The following is a 25,354-nucleotide window of genomic DNA, read 5'->3' as shown; positions in this document are numbered from 1 at the left end:
ATTCACTCACACAGAATACTTACCAGCTGCCGCATCCTCTTCACTGCCGTAACCGGGACACATTGGGTGGGCCGCACAGATACTCGGTGTGGGCCGCATGCGGCCCGCGGGCCGCGAGTTTGACATGCCTGTGCTAGATGATCACATAGATCACACCACATAAGAACTGTCACTATATTTCATTATGGGACGTCTCTCCTCTGCTTTATTAGCTATCAGCAACATTATTACTGCCTCTATTTCTGCCCCTGTTTCTGCCATTTACGCGGAGTAATGTCCTGACAATTTATGTTTCACAGATGATCCTCATTGTGGATACCAAATAGAATAACCAATATAGTACTTTCTCTCTTTAAAAAAATCTAGAACCATCCACAAAAATAGGTTCATCATTCTCATTTGCTTTCCTTCGAAAGAGAGGGGAGTCTTCCATTTTAAACAGGTCCTCATGGGGCTGTCTGCCATATTGCATCAGCTGTGGACCAATAGCTAATCTCCATCTGGCTTCATAACTAGCCATAGAGGATTATTGAATTTGGAAATGGCTTTCCTTATTACACCTCTTTCCTCTAGATCACAAATAATATCTAACAATGGAAACCATTGCTTCCTGTGGCAATCTGATGTTGTTGTGGGCATATTTTCACTGTACATCAGCCATTACATGTTTTAGTCTCCCACAATCAATTTTACTTTGCGCCCACAATTCTGGAAATTGCTGCACTACCTGCTTGAGACAGGAATTATCCCTAATATCAGGCCATTGACTAGTGATCAATATCTCAAGATTTTCTCTTATTTCAATCTGGTTTTGCAATAGGTTATCCAAAAGGGTTTTTATTAATATAATAAATTGGAATTGTAGCATCTGATTCTTCTAAAGGTGAAATCCGATTTTATTATTTTTAAATCACAATCTTGATTATTTAAAGTATTTATCAACAATTGATCCTTTTATTTGTTGTTGTTATTTTTTTTAAATCTCTCAAGGGTTAGCTTGCGGATAAATCTATAGAGGTCCACAAAGAGTTAATATGAATTTGGACCACAATTGGGGAAGTAAGAAACATCCTTGTTTAGAACTAGTGTCTGAGCATTAGTCATGATATGTGAAGATATATTCTAGATGCCCTCAGGCTCTCTCCTCCTCCTTTGCCCCTCCCCCTCCCCCGCTTTAACTACTCCTCTAGTCGGATCTGCGTATTTAAGATTTTATGGAAAGCATTAAGGGTTAATGGCATGTCCAAATTGCAATTAATGGGGTTACTATGGCAACTGAGAGCTATTTAAGGACACACATGGATCACCAGGAATTCCCTGGTAGTCAGTCACGTAGGTGACAAGATGAATCACGTTACACCGTAAACATCCCAAGCTTACGTCACCATGTAATAAGGAAGAGGTGTAGCCTGAAACCAAGATACAGCGGATGAAATTCGTGAACGCCAGAGGCAACTCCATGGTGTACAGTCTGGCTATAAAACAGTCAAAATGGCTCAACTGTGGTGAATATAATCCCGCTTAATATTAATAAAAAATTTTTTTAAAACATAGCAATTCTTGTGCATGCAAAAGCCTTCGAGCTTTTATATTAAAAAATCTATTGCGCTATTGAGCGAGCTCTTTCCCGTTTGTTTTTATTACTGGGATTGGTTAACCCTGAAGAGCTGCCACACTCCTTTTCTTCTAGGGACTAATTTGTCCCCCCTAAATAAAATCTGTACACAAAGTCTGTGGACTTTTGGAAAAACCTTCAAATTTTGGGGGACAGAGATTTTAGATTTACACATTTTATAATTTGTAGCATTTCAAGGTCTTTATTTCTCCTCTCCCCCAGCATGTCTTTCTCCCTCCTAATATCTTTCTCTTACCTTGTCTTCCTCTCCCCCCCCGTTCCTCTGCCCCCCCCCCCCCTCCCTCTTCCCCTAAATCTTTCTCCCTCCTCCAGCAGGTATTTCTGTACCCTCTTTCATCATCATGTCTCCCTCTCTCTCTGTGTCTTTGTCTCTCCCTCTCTCGGAGCTTGTTAGCTGCGCAAGTGCTGATCACGCCTGAGTGTTCGGCAAATTCCGATCGCGGATGCATAACCAGAACCAATAGAAACCAGGACAGTGGCCAAAAAAGTCAGGACCCGGGACAAAGGGGTAAAAACCGTGACTGTCCCTGCTAAACCGTTACGTCTGGTCACCCTATGCCCAGCCTGTCTCTGTCCTCCTTCACCCCAGCATGTTTCTCGCTCTCCTCTTCCGCCCAGCATGTCTTCCTCCTCTGTTCCCCCCCAGCATGTCTCTTCTTAGTTACACCCTTCATATCGCGCATGCTTTGGCTCTCTTATTTCCCAATTCATGCCATTCTCTTTCTTCAATCCACCATTTTTCTCTCTCCCACCCCTACCTTTTTCCCCCCTTGTCATCCTTGCTTTAAAGCAGCAAAACATATAGCAGGGGGTTTCCAAAGCTGACATTAACGCAGTTCAAGTCCAGAGACCACCTGCTTCAATCCTGTAATAAAAAAATGGTGCAAGGCCAAATGTTTCGCTGCTATAATTCTCATGATTATCTTTTCCCCAACATATTTTTCTCTTTTTCTTTCCCTTCATATCTCACGTGTTCTCCCCCTCGTGTCTCTTTATTTTCCCTCTTTTATGTATTTCTTTTTACCCTCCTTCATTTGCTCTCTCTTCATTCTGTCTTTCTTTCCATTTCAATGTTAACCCTTTTCATGTCTATCTTTCTCCCCTGGACCTGATCCTTGGCTCTCACCTCTCAGCTTGTCTCTGGCACATGCTCCAGCCTTACACTGAGGCTCCGCCCACTCCATGCGCTGCTGAGAGTTGGGCCTCGATTATACCAAGAGCTGCAGGGCGGTAGCGCTATTGTGACATCACCCTGCACTGCCGCCGAGCGGCATCTTGAGTATACAAGTGAAACAGGCGAGAAGAGTAGCAGAGGAGGCTTGGAGGCGTGGCCATGAGCGATTCGCCCTCATTGGCTGAGCCGCTCACATGATAATACAGTCGCCGGCCAATAACAAAATCCTCTGTCACCTCTCCAGTCGTCCGCACTGCAGCTCCAAGCGGTGCGCACACCGCTGATGGTATATTTACTTGATTTGTATTTTGTTTTTTAGCAGTGCGGCGTCACGCCATGCGACACCACCAGCGTTTTTCTGTATAATCACGGCCTAAGGGATTATCCCCGGTGCTTCCTGCAGCTCAAGGGCCACTTGGAACTCCATTCTATCAGAATTTACTATTTAATCATCTAATCAGAACGCCTGATTCCATCAGCCTATCCCATAATGCCGGATTGTATGAGACAATCAGAATGCTGCATTCTATAAGACAATCACAATCCCCCGTTCTATCAGCCAATCAGAATCACAGATTCCATCAGCCAATGAAAGAGACAGATTATATCAGACAGTCAGAATGCTTCATTCTGTCAGCCAATGACTGATAGAATGGAGCATTCTGATTGGTTGATAGAATGGAGCATTCCGATTGGCTGCTAGAATGGAGCTTTTTAGTAGGCACATAGAATGCAGCTTCCTTATTGAACATGGGTCGTTCTGATTGGTTGATCAAATCAGGCATTCTGATTTAGCATGGGTCATTCAGATTGGCTGGTGAAATGGAGAAATATGATTGAATCATAGAATTATTATAATGTGATTGGCTAATAGCCGATACAGTCCTGGATTTTCATGAAACGTCCAGACAATTTTCTCAATATCGTTCAAATGTTCCGGTTTTTAGCGTGCCCTTGTTTGGACTCACTTAAAACTCTTAAAACCGTAAAAATAGATACTGTATGTTTTTATGTGATCGATCATATCAAACATTAAATCATTTTAAATATATTGGTAAACTCTAATTAAAAGATTTATTAACATAAACCAAGAAAAATTGAGTCAAGCACACCAAAAAGTAAAGGAATTCAATGAGTAGCAAAAAAGGTAATTGTAATGACTTAAAGACGTCATAGTGGGTGTCCACATCACCAAATCTGTAAAAGACGTGTACAATGCAAATTACCCCAACCTGATTCGGACCTTAAAATCTGATTTACGGAAGTGGACATCCAAAAGGATATCCTGGATTGGACGTATCCATAGTGTCAAAATGAATTTACTCCCCCGTATATTATACCTCTTCCAAACTCTTCCAGTGCCACTCAGTTGGAGGGACTTGCACTCACTTCAATCTGAAATCTCCAAATTTATCTGGGGAGGTAAAAAAACGAGAGTAAGTAAATTAAATATGAAAAGATCTGTGGTGGCGGGCGGCCTAGCAGTACCCTGCCTGGTATCATATTACAAGGCGGCACAATTAAGTCAGATTGTACAATGGCAATCTAACCCAAAGTTAAAGAGATGGGTGGAATTAGAAAATGCTGCATGTGCACCTCTGGAACTGAGCAGCTTAATTTGGTTACCTAAAACGGCGCGAAAATTCACCGCCATGCCCTCTCCTCGGTGACCAACTCAGTGTCAATCTGGGAGTCTACGAAAATTCGGCATTCCCTCACGACAAAACATTCCATGGCGACACCCATCTGGAATAACCCTGATTTCGCTTTGGGTCTATCAGTCAGTAATATCTCAATCTGGAGACAGAGGGGCTACAATCGGATTAGAGATCTGGAGGGTCTTGACAGAAAAATCAAAACATTCGACCATATCAGGGAAGAAAAAGAGATTCCCCACTTAGAATTCTTTAGATACATCCAGATCAGGGCATTTTATAACAAATTTGCCCCATACCCCCTATTAACATCTTTCGAAAAGCTCTGTCTGGCTGAGACCGACACGAAGGGACTTACATCTCCGCTATACGGAGAAGTGATCAGTTCTGGTGAACGTGAGCAGCAGATACCCTCATTCCGATCTCAATGGGAAACAGATCTGGGAGAAAACTTAGAGGATGAAGAATTGAGCGCTATATTTATAGCCACAGCGAAGAGCTCCATATGCACCACTCTCAAGGAGAACGCATATAAAGTCCTAATGCGATGGTACCTCACCCCACTGAAATTATGGATCCTCCCGCCTGTGCCCCCGCCAGTGCGGAGGAACAGCCGACCTGTTACATATGCTGTGGTCTTGCCCACGGATCTCTCCACTGTGGGAGGCGATTAGACATTGGATACAGAGACTGTTTGATCTCACCATTCCCCCAGACCCGTGGTTGTTCCTCCTGAACAGGCCATTGACGGGCCTCTCCAAAGCACATAACAAACTAATTGCCCATTTTGCAATTGCAACGCGGTGCGAGATCGCAGCATTATGGAAACAAACTGATATCCCAACCATCCCAAAGATTCGGAATCGAATTTGGTTCATTTGCCAGATGGAAAAGTTAACGAGTTTAGATAACGATACTGGTGACAATTTTCTAAAAGTCTGGACGCCTTGGCTGGCACAGACAGATATCCCGGGGATTGAGAGGTCCTCAATATGGCTCTGATAACAGTAGATGCGTTCTCCTTGGGAGGGGCTTACAGGAGGTATTCTCTACCCCCAAGACCCTTTATAGCAGCATTATAATGTAAGTAATGTGAGAGACGACTCAGCTTGCAAGCGTCTGAGATGCTTGGCACGGGGCCCCGTGTTGCATCTACTACCAACGCACTCCCCCTACCTCACCCCCAACCTACCCCTCTCCCCTCCCCATCCCGCCTCGACATCCCCTCCCTTATTTCCTTATTTATTTATTTATTTTTTGTGTGTGTATTGTCTCCCCTTTTAAGTTGAGTTATAAGTGTCTGTTTGTCCACTCAAGTAGAGACGGCTTGGACTGTATGGTCCACACCAAAATACCCGGAAGACCGGGTCCCGAAGCACAGCAGGACCTCGTTGCTATTTACACAGTTGTTAAAATATTGTTTACATACAAGACAAAAGTATTCTGTAATGTATTTCCTGCTATTCAATAAAAAATTTAAGTTATAAAAAGAAAAATGATATATAACTAAAAGTAATATGTAAAAAAATGGGGGGGGGGGGGGGGGGGGTCCTGAACCAAAAAATAATTTTACAAAAAGCTCTTCAGAGCAAAAATCCAATATACTTCCCATTGCAACAGTAGCCTATCAATGTCACCCCCTCTGCCCATAGGGACAGATGTTCGATCCCCATAAAGAGCACGGACGAGACATTGTTTGTGGTCTTTACAGTGATTCAGCAGAGTAGAAGAAATCCCTATGCAGTGACAACACTTAGCGGCCTTTACATACTTTAACCCCTTCACTGCCAAAATGCTTTGCTAACCCTTCTAGCAGGGCAGGTGCTAATCATTGTTTATAGTAATGACATCTTTATGACATCTTTATGATACCATACGGGCCGGTCCCTGGGTTATTTGCCACCCTTAGGCAGGCACTATTAAGGCCCGCCCCTTTTATTTCTCCCTCTCCCAGGTTTGAAACAGAGGGTCTCCGGAGCTGAACCGTGTTAATTTCAGCTCTGGGCACCCTCTGCTTTCCTTGATACTTACCTCTGTAGGGGGTGCCGGTATCAATGCTGTAAACATCGCTCCCTTCCCACCTTGGATCAAGATACTTTTGTAAGGAATCTGTACATATTCCTTGGAAGGTTCAGAATTTTTTCGGGTTCACCCTATAATACACAACGTTTATTTTTATTTTATTATTTAATTATTTGTATGCACATTCATCACATTGTGGGTGTTTGAGCGCCGATTCGAATCACTTTGGTTTACTCCCTACGGAGGTAAGTTTCCCTGGAAGCAGGGAGTCCCCAGAGCTGAAAGCAACGCGGAGACCCCCTGCTTCCCATCTGTAGCCATGGCTGAGTGTGGCTACTATTCTACTCTGTACTGACATATCAGTCCTGGTAACAGGCGGTGTTGGGATCAATCATGGGTTTCCACACTCAACGCAGTACCCTTGAGTGACAGGGGAGGAGGCGGAATCAGGTCTAAGGTTGTATTCTGGAGGCCAGAGTCATGTGTAAGATGATTAGCCCAGATAGTTTCAACTCGGCCCTCTTTTCAAAGCACAACAAGTTCTGTTTCTTTTCTTTACTTTATTTGGGGAAAGCAGCATAAAGACAGGCACTTGTGAAGAGATGTTGGTGTTTAGATAATGTCTCTCTGTGGGTGCTTTGTAGTTAAGGACAGGTGAAAAGGGTAATCCTGCCACTAGAGCAGTTACAGCAGGGTACTCACTCAGTCGGTGGTGAAGGTGGAAAGGGAAGTCCCAATGTATGCTGGGTAGCAAGATAGCCTGGGGACTTACCATCTGAGGGCAGAGCAGAGGGGGGAAAGCAGACTAGCTCATTTGAGAGAAAGGCTGGGGCTGCTATAGCAACTCACAGAAATGTCTAAGGGAGCCACAACATGTAGCAATAATGTTGCATTTCTGATACAGCAAGCTGCTGGGACAGGGGAAATAACGCTGTGTCTATCACACGGGCACTGTGTGTGTGTACAGGGCAAAACACATGCAACTGGGAATGAGAAACTGACGGGCAGAACTGCAAGGAAGGGGGGGGGGTGAAACAGAAATGTAGTTCTTGTTCCATGACACTCCCCGTCTGGTATCCGGAGATACCACTATATACTAGAGATATGTGGAACATATGTGCAATATAACATAACATAACAGTGCAAAGTTCATGTCCACATAACGAGGTGATACCGGCCGATACCACTGGCGTTGAAATCCCTTGGCAAAGTCTTTTAGCAAAGGGTGTTGGGTGGATGAACCGGTCCAGGTTAGCTGGGTTCACCGCAATGTCTTTCTGTGAAAGTCTCTGGCACTGTTTCCTTTCAACTTCGTGAGAGAACAGTCCCTTTGACTCTGTAGTTTTCTCTACAGAGTGCATCACCTCGTGGATGTGCCAGTCGTGGTAGTTTGTCACCCTATCACCTGGCGTTTGGCGGAAGGAGATGGCCTTTGGCTCCTTGCAGAAGCGGATCAACGCCCCTGGAAGACTGGTTGTCAAGTTTGATCCAGTGAGTAGTGCCCTGTTGGGAGAGGCTTCTTGGTGCTGAGCATTGGAGCTGAACGTTACCCAGATCTGGCTGGGTTTCTGACGGTGGTGAACACCAGATGATGGGAGGTGCCAGCATTTTTTACCTTCCTTCAGTGAAGGCGCTGGCTCTGCATGTCCGCTAAGGAATCTCTTCCGCGTGAAGACCACAATTTGATTCTTGGTCTCCGGCTCCCTTTGTGGGTAGCGGCGGAGCGAAGTGAGCCTAGAGATGGCAAGTTCTCTATTGTACGGGAGGCGTCTTCTTGGTGAACGGAATGGTAGCGGGTCTTTGACGAGCTCCTTGACTGTTAACCTCGGGAATCCTCTATTTTCCCTCGATGGTGTTTGCTTGTCGTTGTCCCTTGTTGTCTGGAACGCTGTGCACCGTAGGTCATCGGTGCATTTCTCTTGCACAAGAACGTCTCCACGTAATTTGGTGAAACGCTTTTGTGTCTCTTTGTTGACTGCCCTGAGGAGGTTGTTCTCTCCTTGGACATGACGAAAAACAGTCTCTTTTGCCCTTGTAAATCCCCTTGTGAAATGTCTTTGCGACTGTCTCTTTTTTGACGTGTGAGAGGACAGTCTTTTTAACACTGTGGCTTCACCTGTAGGGTGCAATCTTTTGCGGCTATGCCAGCCGTGACAGCTGGCTGCTTTATCGCTTGATACTCTGTGGAGAGGAACGACTGTACGTCTTAGCCGTGCCATTGCCCGCGAGAGGATCGTCCGATTGTTTGTCTTTTGGACGATCCCTTTGTCGGTCACCTTTGGGAGGTTACTTTCTCCCTTCAGTGGAGTCGACTCGTCATCCTCGGTTATCTGAACCGCTAAGCAGCCTAGGCCATTGTCACATCCCCCCGATGTGAGGATGTTTTTGTTGATCTCAGGGGTATGACCTTGTCTTTTCTCTTCACTTGGCCCTTCTGTCACTTGGAGATGGCCAAGACATGGTTCAGAGAGAGATGTGTGCCCACGTTCTGTTACCACCGTTCTGCGGGTGTCAACATAGTCTTGTCCGTGCTCTTTATCAGTGCACGCGTTGCCCACTATCACCCATCCTAGGTCAAGTCTTTGGGCGTATGGCGCGTTGTGGGGTCCGTTATGCTGTTTACGGACTTTATGTACCCTCATGATGTCTCTACTGAGCAGCAGCAAGATCTTGGCGCCTTGTTCTACCGGCAGGATGTAGTTGGCTATTCCTCTGAGGTGCGGGTAATGGCGTGCCATGTCTGGTGTGGGAATTTTGTCTCTGTTTGTGGCCATGTGGTTGCACTCGATGAGTGTGGGGAGAGCTATCTTCACTCTTTTATCCACTGAACGTATTACGTAACCGCTTGCTCTTCTCCCTGTTGACTCTGTTGACCCTGCACAGGTTCTGAGGGTGTAGGGTGAGGCATTGTCTTGTAAGTTGAACAAGTTGAAGAACTCCGTCTTCGCCAATGATCTGTTGCTTTGGTCGTCGAGGATGGCATACATCCGAATAGCCTTCTCAGGTTGTTTTTGGGGGTGCACTGCGACAAGGCATATTTTGTCGCAGGACATTTTGTCGCTTTCTTTTCCGCAAACCTGGGTGCGCTGAGATGTGACGGATGTTGGCTCTCCTTCTCCTTCCTCCCCGCCATGCTCCGCTACGGAGGATGGGTTGTTGAGTTGGTGGAGTGTCAGCACCTCTGGGTGTAACGATGGCACGTGCTTGTCACTTTCGCACACTGTACATTTGATTTCTTCTTTACAGTCTTTGAATAAATGAGTTGTGGAAGCACAACATTTGAAACAAGCTCCCCATTCCCTGAGTAAGTTCTTTCGCTCCTCTATGGGTTTCATTCTGAATCCGATACACTTGTTAAGCGGATGCGGCCTTTTGTGTATAGGGCATTCTTTGTTAAGGTCCCTTGGTTCCTTGTCTCCGGCGACCGACTGATCGGGAGTAGTTTGGGTCGTGGGAGGCACACCGAGATGGGTGTTTGGGTGTTACCATATCTCGCCACTGGTCTCTCATTCCTCAGGCTGCTTGCACTGTATGTGGTTTGCGCACCCAAGATGAAACTGGGATCGTTCCTTGTCCTTGCCGCTTCGCGGATGAAGCTTAAGAAGAATGAGAATGGGGGGAAGGCGACTTGCTTCTCCCTTTTGTATTTGGAGCCTTGTGAAATCCATCTTTCTTGGAGGTTGTAGGGTAGCTTCTCCAAGATGGGTCTCACTCCACCAGCTGAGTCCAAGACGTTGAGACCTGTTAAGGAAAGGTCTTTCCTTGCGAACTCCAGCTCTTGCAGCAGATCCCCGAGCTCTCGTAACTTCGAGTAGTCTTTAGTTGTGATCTTGGGGAAGCTGTCGACTCTTTTGAAGAGCGAATCCTCGACTGCTTCGGGGCTACCGTAGCACTCTTCTAGCCTTTCCCACACTAGGTCAAGACCTACTTGGGGTTGGTTCGCGTTTGCCGCCCGAAGTCTCTTCGCGTGCTCCCTGGATTCGTTCCCCAGGAACTTGAATAGCAGGTTGAGCTCTTCCCTTGCTGAGAAGTCCAAGCTGTTGATTGCGTCTTTGAACGTGAACTTCCACGTCCGGTAGTTCTCAGGGCGGTCGTCGAAGCTGATGAGTCCTGTTTGCACCAGGTCACGCTGGATCATGTACTTGGCTATGTCTGTCAGGCCTGAGGCATCGGTGCGTTGGTCGCGTTCTGAGGTAGTTGCTGGGAGGGTCCGTGCGGTCGCCTCATCCTTGGCATGGACGCGTGGTGGCCGCTGGTCGGTGTGAGGGGCTGTGTTCTCCCGTCTGGGCGTACCTGGATTGCGAGCCTGTTGTGGTGCATCCGTGTGCACGCTGGCGTGTGGAGCACTGTTGCGGCTGTGGCTATCCCAGGCAGCATGTACCACTGAAGGAACAGCATCTTCTCCTCGTGGAGCTAGCAAGTCTTCGGTGTCTGTGGAGTCACTCCCTCTGTGTTGAGATGGCGCGCTGGTGTTTACACTGAAGAGGCTCCTTACGTAGTCTTCAGTGCGTCGGGCTGGATCCTCTGAGCCTATCTGTCTGTACGGTAGCTCCCGCTGTCCTGTCTCGCAGCTGCTTCTAGGACTTCAGCTTGGGCTATAGTGGCGGCGGCGGCTTCCTTCTCTTGATTAAGTGCCTCTAGTTCCGCATCGAATTCGGCTTTCCAACGCGTAGTGGCTGCGGCAGTAGCGGCGGTAGCAGTGGCGGCAGCGGCGGCGGCATTAGCGGCGGCTGTCTGCTCCTCCTCTTCTATGCGCGCTCTTTCTGCTCTTACAGCTGCCTCTCTCCGACTATATTCGGCCCTGGCACGTGCGGCGGCTCGCGCCTTGGTAGCGTTTGTGCTTGCGCTGGACGCGTTAGATTGCGCTGATCTTGCTGACCTTGATGAATGCCTGGATGTGCATGAGCGCTGCGATGCGGTCTCCTGCAAAAGGTCCTTTCTCTTATTCTCAGCTTCCGTGATGGCGGTTTGCACGATGCCATCACGTTCTAGGTCAATCGCCTTTTGTAGGTCGCGCTCTCATATGCTATCTTCCGTGTTAGTTCTTGTTAGATAGGTGAAATATGCCTGTGACAGTGCTTGGTAGCGCGAGTGATCTATCTTCAATTGAGTTATTGCCTGCTCGAGCTGTTGTACATAGTTACCAGCGCCGGCGACATTGCATATCCCAAGTGTGGTGGTATCCCAGGCCAACTCTAATTTAGCGCGGTGCGCTTCAATGTCAGTCTCATATTTTTCGCGGGCCTTTTGTGTCAGTGTGACTGTCCGTTTAGGCCTTGCGCCTGTTGCAGTTGCGCAGCGGTCTCTGTGTCTGAGTGATCACTCTCCTGCGCGATATCTGGTGAGGCTCTGAGTTCTGCCATGCTGTAGGTGTGTGTAGGCCTTTAGCCAGTGCGTGTGGCGTGCGGTCTTTTACCTGTGTCAGCGATGGGTGACTGTCTCAGATGATGCCGAGCGGTGTCCTGCAGCGTTCAGCGTAGGGGTAGCTGTACTCACAGGTGTCCGGTGGCTCTGCCGGTATCCTGGCGGGTGTCCGGTGGCGTGGCCCTTGGTGGCGCTGGCCGTGGGAATGTGCGCAGGGTAAGGTGAGATGGTAAACCCTTACTATGGAGCTGTGCAGAGGGTGGACTCAAAAAGACAGAGAAGGCAATCAAGGCTCTGTGTGTTATGGACTTTGTCTGCAAAGCTGCGTGTGCAGTGTAAGCTGCTTGCTGCTTTTCAGTCTGCAGAGACTGTTCTGTGTTATCATAAAGTCTAGAGTAGCAGCTCCTGTAAGTGTCTGTAAGGCACACGGTATCCTTTTCACTATTCTGGAGGCCAGGATCATGTGTAAGATGATTAGCCCAGATAGTTTCAACTCGGCCCTCTTTTCAAAGCACAACAAGTTCTGTTTCTTTTCTTTACTTTATTTGGGGAAAGCAGCATAAAGACAGGCACTTGTGAAGAGATGTTGGTGTTTAGATAATGTCTCTCTGTGGGTGCTTTGTAGTTAAGGACAGGTGAAAAGGGTAATCCTGTCACTAGAGCAGTTACAGCAGGGTACTCACTCAGCCGGTGGTGAAGGTGGAAAGGGAAATCCCAATGTTTGCTGGGTAGCAAGATAGCCTGGGGACAGACCATCTGTGGGCAGAGCAGAGGGGGAGAAAGCAGACTAGCTCATTTGAGAGAGAGGCTGGGGCTGCTATAGCAACTCACAGAAATGTCTAAGGGAGCCACAACATGTAGCAATAATGTTGCATTTCTGATACAGCAAGCTGCTGGGACAGGGGAAATAACGCTGTGTCTATCACACGGGCACTGTGTGTGTGCACAGAGCAAAACACATGCAACTGGGAATGAGAAACTGACGGGCAGAACTGTAAGGAAGGGGGGGGTGAAACAGAAATGTAGTTCTTGTTCCATGACAGGTTGCCCAATCCTGGGTTCAGACCTGGTACCCTCTCCCTGCTGTGTTTAAGGGGGTTGCATCCTAAATTATAGTTAGTTGGTCTCTACCATTGAGAGAGACAATGTATCACACCCAGGCTGCTGTGCACTGGCAGGCACAGGTTCCCTTCCCTTCGGGGGAGTGATTACCTATACCCCTGGTCTTGCTAGAGGGCTGGGGTAGAGCTAGGACTGCTGCGGGGGCCCTTGACCTCTATTGCAGGTCCAGGGACCATCCGAAGTCTGAGACCAGAATTGTGACTGCGCTGGGAGCAGAAGAGAATAAACCATTCCTGTTTCATATACCTCCTGCCTGGTGTGTAATCTTTCTGCAGGGAGAGGAAACCGTTCTACTGTGGGAGATTATCTCCATACATCTGGAGCCTACAGCCAGGGCCGCCAACAGAAATCGTGGGGCCCAGGACAAACATTTTAAGCAGGGCCCCTCCCCCCGTGTCATCGGTATTGCGAGCCCCTCCCCCACCCCCCATTTTACACCTCATGAGCTTCCTCTCTTCCTTCCCCCTCTTCCCATGTATTTCTCTCCCTTCCGTCTCACCCCCTCTCACTCTCTCGCCTCGCATGTATCTCTCTCCTGCGCCTGACTCTTAACCCCTCTTTTCCTCACTCCACCCCTCTCTCGTCTCCCTCTGTCAATTACCCCACGCTCACTCATTGCCTCCCCCCCCACACAATTCCCCCAACAAGATATATACCAAAAAACCTTCCCACCCCCAATGCAAAAAACTTCGCACCCCCAAATACATACAAAAAAATCCCCACCCCCCAAATATATACAACCTCCCCCACACCCCAAATGCATACAAAAAACCCACCTACCCAATACATATAACCACCCCCATATACATGCACATATATACAGTGTTCGACAAATATGGACGCCCGCGGCGACTGGATTTAGGACTGAATTCCCATGCTCGCGCCCAAAATGTTTTTTTTTCTTTAAATAAATAATCCCCCTCCCTGATTGGGCTGACGCGGGGAAAAGGGCTGGCTGGCAGCTCTGGGCCAGCCCCTTCCGTTGATCTCCTCCCCCCCTGCCCCCCGATCTCCTTCCTCTCCTGCCCCCGATCCCCGCTTGCTGCCCGCGGTGGGAGGTAGGCTAGGGGGGGTCCCCGCTTGCTTCCCGGGGCCAGAGGTAGGCCGGGGGGGTCCCCGCTTGCTGCCCGGGGCGGGAGGTAGGCTGCGGGGGGTCCCCACTTGCTGCCCGGGCGGGAGGTAGGCTGGGGGGGTCCCCGTTTGCTGCCCGGGCAGGAGGTAGACTGAGGGGGGTCCCCGCTTGCTGCCCGGGGTGGGAGGTAGGCTGGGGGGTCCCTGCTTGTTGCTGCGGCAGCAGTGGTGTCCGTCTCTGGAGGAGGGGTGTGGTGTCCACCTCTGGAGGGGGGGGCGGCATCCGCTTGGGGGGTGGTGGTGCTGCGGCGGCATCTGCTTCGGGGGGGAGTACTGCAGGGGCATCCGCCTCTGGGGGGGGTGCTGCGGCGGTGTCCGCCTCTGGAGGGGGGTGCTGCGGCGGTGTCTGCTTCCGCTTCCGGGGGAGGGTGCTGATGTGGCGGTGTCCGCCTCTGGTGGGGAGGGGGGTTGCTGCGGCGGTGTCGCACTCTCTCTGTTGCACTCTCTCTGTTGCACTCTCTCTCTCTCTCTCTGTTACTCTCTGTCTCTGATTCTCTCTCTGTGTCTCTCTCTCTATGTCTCTCTCTCTCTCTCTCTCACTGTGTATGTCTCTCTCTCAGTATGTGTGTGTGTGTGTCTCTCTGTCTCTCTCTCTGTGTATGTCTCTCTCTCTCTGTGTGTGTGTGTGTCTTTCTCTCTGTGTGTGTGTCTCTCTCTCTGTGTGTGTGTGTGTGTGTGTCTCTCTCTCTCTCTCTCTCTCTCTCTCTCTCTCTCTCTGTGTGTGTGTCTCTCTCTCTCTCTCTCTCTGTGTCTCTCTGTGTGTGTGTGTGTGTGTCTCTCTCTCTCTCTCTCTCTGTGTGTCTCTCTCTCTCTCCGTCTGTCTCTCTGTGTGTGTGTGTCTCTCTCTCTCTCTGTGTGTGCCGCTCTCTCTCTCTCTGTGTGCCGCTCTCTGTGTGTGTGTGTGTGCCTCTCTGTCTCTCTCTGTCTCTCGCTCTGCCTCTCTCACCCACACTCTCTCTCTCTCTCACCCACAATCTCTCTCTCACACTCTGGATCTCTTATTTACCATATATATCTTAACTGCCCTATACCTACACCGAAATAACCTATACTGCTTTCTTCCAGATCTAACTCTCGAGCTTCACACGGAAGACATCGGAACCCCCCCCCCCTAACCCAGAAGACAGGTAGGGAACACCTCCCCTCCAATGTATAACATTGCGGGAATGAGGGTACCTGGACAGTGAGGGACTGCGGATCAGGGAGGATCCCAGGAGGGATTGCTGTGAAGCGGGGGTGTCCAGGCACTAGTTATGGGGTTCAGGAAACTAGTCATTCACATCTGGCTTTTTTTTCTAAATCCTACATTTACACACACATACACACATACATGTAACAAGGACTAATTATAGTATAATGTAATACAATAAATAAACTTATGTCAAAAACAAATGTTGTTCTTACTAGGAATTTATTCATTTTTAAAAAAAAAGCGGGCCTGGGGGCGAGGCGGGGCTTAGGGGGCGAGTAGATTTTTTTGTTCGGCGAGTAGATTTTTGGGTGATTTGTCGACCACTGTATGTATGTATATTATATATATATATATATATATATATATATATATATATGTATATTACATATATATATATATATATATATATATATATATATATATATATATATATATATGTATATTATATATATATATATATAATAATATACACATCATCATATAAAAAAAACAACCCTCCCTAATACTTATAAACTATACCCCAACCCATATAAAAAATATCCCCAAGCCCCCCAATACATATAAAATTTCCCCCAAGCCCCCCAATACATATAAAAATTCCCGATAGCCCCCCAATACATATAAAAATTCCCCCAAGCCCCCAATACATATACAAATTCTCCCAAGCTCCCAATACATATAAAATTTCCCCCAAGACTCCCAATACATATAAAGATCCCCACCCCCAATACATATTAAAAAGACCCCTATTCCCCCAATACATATTAAAAAGACCCCTACCTCCCCAATACATGTTTTTAAAAAGCCCACCCCCCAATACATATTAAAAAGACCCCTACAATACATATTAAAAAGACACCTTATGGATGATCAGGCCGGGTCCAGTAGCTGGGGGGGCCCGGCGGCCGGCACTGCAAGATGGTCCCGACCTCTGGCCAGGCCCAGCTGCTGGTGATCGAGGCTTGACCCTGACTCTCCCCTCAGCAGCAGCCTGCATGCCTCTATCCCTCTGTCCCACGCCGAGCTTCCGACAGGCCTCCCTCTCATGCTATCGCACGCCGGAAGCAGAGAGCACTGATGTCAGAGCGGCCCGTCGGCGTTGGACAGAGGGATAGAGTCATGCTGGCTGCTGCTAAGGGAGAGCCGGGGCCCGGCCATGAGAGGACTGGCAGACGGGCCTGGCCAGAGGTCTGCCCAACTTGCAGTGCCGGCCGGGGCCCCAACTCATCGGGCCCGGGACACCAACCTCTGCAGACCCACCCTGTTGGCGGCCCTGTGCCTACAGCAGATAGAGGCGCTGAGTACCATGAGCTAAATATCGGGTATGTACCCCAGAAGCCTGTTCTGCAGTCCCCACAACCATCAGCGGACACCACAGCCTCTTGTGAAACTACAGGTAGCATGCACCATACGCCTGGTAACTGGGAAATCTCCCATAGGGTGGGGGAAACACCGTTACACACCTATAACAAAATATTGTCACAAGCAGTGGCCGTCCCCTGAGACATGCCACCTCTAGGCGCTGCCTTACCTGAGGTAAGCCTAGGGACGGGCCTGCGGACTTGAAGATGGGGTTACTAAGATAGCCCCTTAGATCAATAGGCGGTATTTTCCCTCTTCAAGAGTCACCACCTATCTACCGACCTATATACCTATAAAAAAAATAATCTATATGTAGCACTGTTTCCCCCCCACCCCCTGTGGGAGATTGCACAGCCTATGCTACGTGTGTGTGTGGTGCACTACCTGTTTGGAGCAGGAGATATTTAGCTGTCTGCGGAAGAGTAGAGACTTGGACAGGCTTAGGTTCTTGTTCTCTTAGTTCTTTCTCTGGTGTTCAGCGCCTCCAGCCGTAGTGGGTCCCAAGGTGTCCGGAAATCAGCCCCCACTACTGCGTTCTTCTCCCTCCTGCCCAAGGACTGATACTCAGACAGGAGTGTATAGTGAACCAGGATCTTTATTGACAGTCATGGTAGCAGCCACTGCAGTTCTCCCTACAGTGGTGCAGAGTCTTGGAAGTCCCAGACTTCTAGATGGTGCAGGCCCTGGTCTTACAGGCCTTGGTGGCTGAGCCTTATGTTCCCTCAGTCCAAAGACTGAGGGTGAGCATGCTCATCCCTGCCATGGGAGAGACTCACCGCTCTTTCTTCCTCTCTTCACCGGAGCAGGAAGCAGACTGAAGATAACTTTGCTACACCCAATTGGAAGACTCAATAAGGGGCGGGCTCATTGACTATATCTATCTCTGATAGGCTTACACAGGCCATGAGTCACCACCTTACTTCCATCACTTACAAGAGGGGCATAAGGTGGGTCAAGAGCCCATAGATCTTAACCTGTTACTGCCAGTAGCTAACAGGACTTACATAACAGATATAACAGGGGAAAGATAGGTACAATGGGACATACCCTGTTATATATATATATATATATATATATATATATATATATAAAATAAAAAAATAAATAGATGATACCGTTCTGTGGCTAACGAAATGCTTTTATTTGTGCGAGCTTTAGAGATACACTGATCTCTTCTTCCGGCGATGTTACAATGCATTTCCCTTTTACTATTAAACACACAGTTTTATGCTATGGGGCATGCGCTCTCTCTCTTTTCTTGTTTCTAGATACCCCTGGATGTGGTTCATCCCATGTGAGAGCAGCCGGAGACCCCTTTACCAGCAATTCATCTATTATTCATGGACTAATACCAAGGACTGGTTGGACTATTTATATTTACATATCTTCTTCACATTTTTTGCACTAATATATTTATTTTGTTAAGTTTATTGTGATACACATCATTGCTTATGGGCACTTATACTTAGATTAGATTTTATGTAGTATTTTCACACTAATTAGCTTATACACTTTAGTCACCAATTAGGAATATTTCATTTGTAGTTATACTCTGGCGCTACTACTTTTGTTCCCATATATATATATACAGTGTTCGACAAACCTATACATTTGCTCGCCCCGGGCGAGTGGATTTAACATCGTGGCGAGCTCCTATTGGCCCAAGCAGCACACAAGTGGTACTAGGTGGCGAGTAGATTTTTTTGTTCGGCGAGTAGATTTTTTGGTGTTTTGTCGACCACTGTATATATATATATATATATATACATATATATATATATATATATATACAGTGGTTGACAAATCACCAAAAAATCTACTCGCCACACAAAAAAATCTACTCGCCACCTAGTACCAAACGTGTGCTGCTTGGGCCAATATTTACTCGCCCGGGGGTTAAATCCACTCGCCCGGGGCGAGCAAATGTATAGGTTTGTCGAACACTGTATATATATATATATATATGAACAAAAGTAGTAGCGCCAGAGTGTGTGTATATATATATATATATATATATATATATATATATATATATATATATATATGCTCACAAACAAATATTTGGTTGCCATTTAGCTCCTGTATAAAACATGATAAAAGAAATGTTTCCTTTTGCGTCTATTACTTTTTTGAACTAGTTGGTAGCAGGATCTTTGTTTCTACGCAGTTGACAGTCTGTGTGGGTGCATGCAGTTTCATTAGAACAGCCTGTGAAAGGTAGAATAGGTTCAAGTCCCCTTTAATCTGTTGAAAATAAAACATCATCAAATGAGTTCACAAATTTACTTAGGTAGTCTGAGGCAAGCGTACTGATTGTTTGATAGAATTATACATTCTGAATATAGAAATAACAGTATTTTATAAATATATACTTATTCATTGCTACAAACAGATTTAGCCGCAATTTATCTCCGGTGTAATATATGTATATTATTCTTTTTAACTTGTCTCTAGCAGCTTTTTTTTTCAGTTTTCACTGTAATTGGTAGTCACTGTGTGTTCTGTCACTGCTCTTTTGGCACTGTCACTATGAGTGTGATTAGACATGATGCAGAAATCAGACTGACTGCTGACCACTACCTGGCAACTCGATTCTATGTTGCAATGCCAGACAGAGGCCTTCAATTATGAAAAGGAAGGATCCAGCGCTCCACGGATTTTGCAAAAGTTCAAATTTATTGCGCCATACACAACGACCGTTTCGACCTTAGTAGGTCTTTCTCAAGTGAAAAAACATATCATTGTTTGTAGACAGAGGCCTTCAAGCATGAATCTCTTCCAAAAAAGCATTCAGTTTCAGCTTCTTGTTAATAACAACGCAGTCTTTATTAGCCTCCAAACATATAAAGAAGCATGCTTAGAAAAAACTAAAACGAAATAACAAATGTGCCAAAATAGTGAAAGTGTTACAAGTAATAAAACAGTGCAAATCAAAATTGTATGGTGACTTCTATAGTGATAAGGTGAGTAATGTAATAATATCCTATTGCTTTCCCTGCAGCCTGTAGGTAATTATACTCTCACCAAGAGTATGATGCGAAATGTCCAAAGAAGAAAGAAAATCCCTATGGCGCAAAAGGAGAAAACAAAATAGTGTAATATGTCTTAAAATGGGATCAATTCTGAGGTGGGTGTGGCCAGCAGCAGACAAAATGGCTGCTTAGGAGCTGAGCTCTGTGCATGCAGGGGGATAAAAGCCTGAAAAACAGCACCTAATCAACAACGATCCCCAGACAAATCATAGCGGAGCACCCATAAACAACCCAGGATGCCAATTAATGGGGAAAAAAGCAACGCAGAGCTTACCCGCTTTTTCTGACGAACGGAGACGGGTCTGTGATGGACGGGAGCAGCTGAATCGCCGGCGCCATCTTGTTCTCTATGAGACTCCCCTGAGAGCAGAAATGGTAGAAGAACACGTAAACTACGCCACAAAGGCAGACCTGACTAAGCTGGCAACAAAAGAAAGTTCTTATTGCTAGACCAGGGTGTCAGAGGTGGTAGCACCACGCAGCATTTAGCAGCGATCAGGGGGCTGCCGGCCTGACTGGCACCATGATATGGTAGGAGACCACACACATTGCCTATAGGGAAAATAAATCTTACTATGTTCAATATGTTAGCGTTAAAGTTTATGACACTACTACTACCAGTTAAAATACAAGGTCTGTTTAGAAATGTTTAGCAGGCGAGAATAAGTTTAATTATGTCTGTTATCTTAACGTTAAAAGTTTATGACAAAGTATTTCCAGAAATTGCTCCGCGTCTGTCGAGACATGTATAGCTGTTAAGATAACAAAAAAGAAAGGAGTTACTTATGTCTAAACCTCCCTGCCCGGGTTTCTAGGGAGGTTACAATGAGGTGTGCATATAGCTACTCCTCATTGTTTACCTTGACTCGGGCTGGATTTAGGCGGCTGAGCAATGAGGTAGCAAGGTTGTATAATAATAGGCGCCAGGAACTTTTAGAGCACAACTGTCATTTATTTGTGTCCCTAAACACAGGGACCGTTCATCCATAGATTGACACGTTGCACTGTATTTTAAATCAGACATACATGAATACTGTTCTTCGATCAGTGCCCTTGCTTAACACTCGAATGAAGGTACATATCTGGTTCCTTTACTGTGATAAGACCTGGGCCTCCCTCCTAATAGTTGTAGAACCCCTTTCTTCATTATTTTGGTAATACTAGGTCCATTGGGGATCCTAGCAGGTCCTATATACGTAACCCAATACCTTTAGTTGTTATGAGTTTTGCCACTTTTACTTCAGCCTGAGAGGAATGTATATGCAGATCCGCAGTTAGAGCCAATCCACCGGCATCCAGAAATCCTCGTTACTTAGGCCCCTCTAGTGCATGTCGTTTCATACTTAGCACTTATCTTGAACTCCCTTTGTCTTCTCTAGGGATCCTAACTGACAACGGTTACTGTCTCTATTTAGAACATAAAGGAAGGGGGCCGGTCTATTCTATTAACTTAAGAACACGGGTGTCTACTCTCCCTGAGGCTCCTCTCCTCATGTCCTCCTGGAACCGAACCTTTCAGAACCGTCTCTTCCCACTAGGGAAACATCAGATATTAGTGTTACGGTGCTAACCTGTTAGGCTTACAGAAGGCCCAAGCCTCCGCTCCTGGGGTGGCTGGTGCAGCGTCTCCACCCGTGAGGATCCCAGCTTAGGCGGGATAGTCCCTCACGGGAACCGGTATACCTATAGAGTATACCCCAAATAATTACAACCAGAATAAGGTATTTGCAACACTCTGTATGTGGTCCCTTAGTATCCCCCATAATAACAGTACAGATACAATAACCAGCAGGCAACAATAACAACAGTAATTGTCCTCCCACAATAGTGATGGTGCCCTGGGCACCTAGAACACGGAGTCCTGCAGAACAATCCCCATCCAAGTGTACAAGTGAGGGCAGCGCTACCCTCTCGCGTGTAGTGTTGGTGCATATGGGTACCTTTCTGGGTATGCGGAGGAAAAAGCGATAGGTTTTAGAATTTTTTTGAATGTGAGGGGCGAATGTGAGAGAGGAGTCGAGTGTGACCCCTAGGCAGCGTGCTTGGGTTACTGGGTGAATGATCGTAGTTCCAACAGTAATGTGGAAGGAGGTAGTAGGGCCAGGTTTGGGAGGAAGTATGAGGAGCTCTGTTTTAGCAATGTTGAGTTTAAGGCGGCAGAGGGCCATCCAGGAGGATATAGCAGAGAGACATTCAGAAACTTTGGTTTTTACAGCAGGTGTAGGGTCGGGTGTTGAAAAGTATATTTGTGTGTCGTCCGCATAGAGGTGATAATTAAACCCAAAAGATGTTATTAGGTCACCTAGAGAGATTGTGTACAGAGAAAAGAGAAGAGGTCCCAGGGCAGAGCCCTGGGGTAACCCCACAGAGAGATCAATAGAGGAGGAGGAGGTGTTAGCAGAAGAGACACTGAAAGTACGATGGGAGAGGTAGGATGAGATCCAGGATAGAGCTTTGTTCCGAATACCAAGAGTATGGAGAATGTGAAGGAGAAGAGGGTGGTCCACGGTGTCAAATGCTGCAGAGAGGTCGAGTAATATGAGCAGAGTGTAATGACCTCTGTCTTTGGCAGCATGGAGGTCGTCAGTTATTTTAGTGAGGGCTGTTTCCGTGGAGTGAGCAGTGCGGAAGCCAGATTATAGAGGGTCTAGGAGAGAATAGGTGTTGAGAAAATGGAGCAAGCGAGAGAATACAAGACGTTCAAGGAGTTTAGAAGCAAAAGGAAGGAGGGAGACAGGTCGATAGTTAGAAGGACAGGTAGGGTCAAGCTTGCTGTTTTTGAGTAATGGTATGACTGTTGCATGTTTGAAGGAGGATGGAAAAATTCCAGAGCAGAGGGAGGAGTTAAAAATGTGTGTGAGCGTAGGGATTATAGTAGGAGCAAGAGGTTTTAGGAGATGGGAGGGAATGGGGTCAAGAGGGCAAGTGGTAGAGGGAGAAGAGGCAATCAACAGCGACACATCCTCCTCTGAGACAGTGGAAAAAGAGTCAAGGAATGCAGGAGGAGAGTTAGGAAGAGGTGTAGGATGGGAGGAAGAAACAGAGGGGATGTTCTGACGTATGGATTCCACCTTTTCCTTAAAATAGTCAGCAAAGTCCTGAGCAGAGATGGTGGAAGGAGAGGCAGCTGAGGGTGGTTTGAGTAGAGTATCAAAGACAGAGAACAGTCGGCGTGGATTAGATTTGTGCATGTTGATTAGTGAAGAAAAGTAGGCTTGTTTAGCTTGCGAGACGGCAGAGTTGAAACAGGAAAGCATAAATTTGTAGTGAAGGAAGTCTGCGAGAGTATGAAATTTCCTCCAGAGGCGTTCAGAGGAACGAGTGGAGGAACGCAGCATGCGCGTGTGGGAATTTAGCCAGGGTCTAGGGTTAGAAGGGCGAGTGCGGCAGAGAGAAAGCGGGGCATGTAGATCAAGAGAGGAGGACAAGGCAGAATTGTAGTTCCTGACCAGGTTGTCAGGGTCTGTAGCAGAGCTGAGAGAGGAGAGGGAGGAGTGTAAAGTGGACTCAGTCAGGTAAGTGAATAGACCGCAGGTTTCTGCAGAACCGGGGGGTAGATGGAGGTGGAGAAGGGGAGAAGCGAGATAGAGAGAATGAGATAAGGTGATGGTAAGAGAGAGGAAAATGGGAAATGGAGAAATCAGAGAGAGAGAAGTTTTTAGTGAAAACCAGGTCTAAGTAGTGGCCATCCTTGTGGGTGCTGGCTGCAGTCCACTGTTGAAGGCCAAAAGAAGAGGTTAGAGAAAGAAAGCGGGAAGCCCAAGGGAGAGAGGGGTCATCAATGTGGCAATTGAAGTCCCCAAGGAGAAGAACAAGAAGGGGAGTCTGAGGAGATAAAGATAGAAAGCCAGGATTCAAAGTGAGAGAGAAAGGCAGAAGGGGGATGAGTAGAGGTAGGTGGGCGATAGATGAGCGCCACATAGACAGGGAGAGGAGAGAAGATCTGGACCTGGCCAGAAGCTTGGATACAAGCGAAACGCGTTGAGTGAACAGCATCAGCATTGGTGTGTCCCCAGAACCCCCCCAGAATCGTGGATATCATCTTTTTCGATCGATCGAAAACCGGAAGTGACGCGACGGCCCAAACCGGAAGTGACGCTACGCGATTTCGAGAGTGGGGCTGATGGTGACCCAGAAGCTGCGCATCTATAATTTTATGTGTTTATACACATTGTGCCAAATGTGAGTGCAATATTCATTGCTATATAAATGTATTTTATGGTGAACATGCAATGTTGCACTGAGTGTCATCTTTTTCATTGAGGGCCTGTCCTGTTGAAGCCTGGCACCTCTCATCTAGCAAGTCTTCCATATTTATATTGCTGGTATTATTTTGGAAAATTGTGAGTCCCCATTTTGCTGTTTTTTCAATTGTTTTTTTGTTGTTGAACATATCACACTATATATATTTTTTTCCACATACGGTGACACCTGCGCTTCCCACAAGCCTTCTATCTACAATCAACATAAGGAGAAATTGGACTTTCCCCTTCAGGGTTAAGCTGCAAAGTCTACCGGTTTTTCATTTTTTATTATATACACAAATATACATTTAAGCACTATTTATACGTTTTAGTATTGTTGCACCTTTAATAGTAGCGCCTCACATCAATTTTTTTGCACAAGTGAATAGAGCGCAGGTTTCTGCAGAACCGGGGGGTAGATGGAGGTGGAGAAGGGGAGAAGCGAGATAGAGAGAATGAGATAAGGTGATGGTAAGAGAGAGGAAAAGGGGAAATGGAGAAATCAGAGAGAGAGAAGTTTTTAGTGAAAACCAGGTCTAAGTAGTGGCCATCCTTGTGGGTGCTGGCTGCAGTCCACTGTTGAAGGCCAAAAGAAGAGGTTAGAGAAAGAAAGCGGGAAGGGAGAGAGGGGTCATCAATGTGGCAATTGAAGTCCCCAAGGAGAGTCTGAGGAGATAAAGATAGAAAGCCAGGATTCAAAGTGAGAGAGAAAGGCAGAAGGGGGATGAGTAGAGGTAGGTGGGCGATAGATGACCGCCACGTGGACAGGGAGAGGAGAAAAGATCTGGACCTGGCCTGGATCTGCCTGTTGGGGATGGATTAGGATATAGTAATGTTATATTTTCTCTGAGAAGCTTTGTAGTGTATACAGAGAGATTCCCACCAGGTTATCTATCAGTCTCCAGCTGCAAAACTGGTTTCAACAAAAAACCGGCAAAGCTTTTGAAATAAGAAAATCCCATTGCTTTAAATGCGACCTGTTTATGTGATGAATCTGGTGCGGTTTGTTGCACATGTTTTTTTCTAATGAACATATATCTCAAAATCTAGGTTATTTTTTCTCCTGCGCTTTTAAAATTTGAAAGCGGTTTGATTTCCCGCTTCAATCTGTTGCTAATGAAACTGACGTCGCTGCCATCTAACCAATCAGCGGCGTCCCCTTGAGGCCCCGCCCGTTCTAGGAAGCTCCATGGTAACGGGTCGCTCCGGGCCTGAGCCCCTGACTTGACTCACAGGAGCAGTGGCCGGGACACCGGCAGCGATAGCGGGCGGCGGCCAGGAGCAGGTGCCGAAGCGACCCCTGCGTGTGGGGGGGAGCGGCGGGCGTTGGGGTGTGTGACCCGGGGCGCGGTGGGGGTGTGTGTGTGTGACCCGGGGCGCGGTGAGGGGTGTGTGACACGGGGCGCGGCTTCCTGGCGGA

The 25,354-nt window shown here is 47.0% G+C and overlaps 1 long non-coding RNA gene across 1 annotated transcript; it reads right to left on the bottom strand.

The window, feature by feature from the left end:
• Nucleotides 1–18,708: 18,708 nt before the first annotated feature.
• On the bottom strand, nt 18,709–22,104 carry LOC142494444 (uncharacterized). The gene is made up of 3 exons (XR_012801443.1): nt 21,262–22,104; nt 19,965–20,050; nt 18,709–18,902 (listed from the first exon to the last, which is right to left on the bottom strand). It is a non-coding gene; the product is annotated as an uncharacterized LOC142494444 (long non-coding RNA).
• Between the last annotated feature and the right edge of the window lie 3,250 nt (nt 22,105–25,354).

Source organism: Ascaphus truei, chromosome 5 (genome assembly GCF_040206685.1).
Source record: "Ascaphus truei isolate aAscTru1 chromosome 5, aAscTru1.hap1, whole genome shotgun sequence".
NCBI lineage: Eukaryota > Metazoa > Chordata > Amphibia > Anura > Ascaphidae > Ascaphus > Ascaphus truei.
Note: the sequence above shows the minus strand (reverse complement) of the source record. Positions and strands in the feature narration are given on the sequence as shown.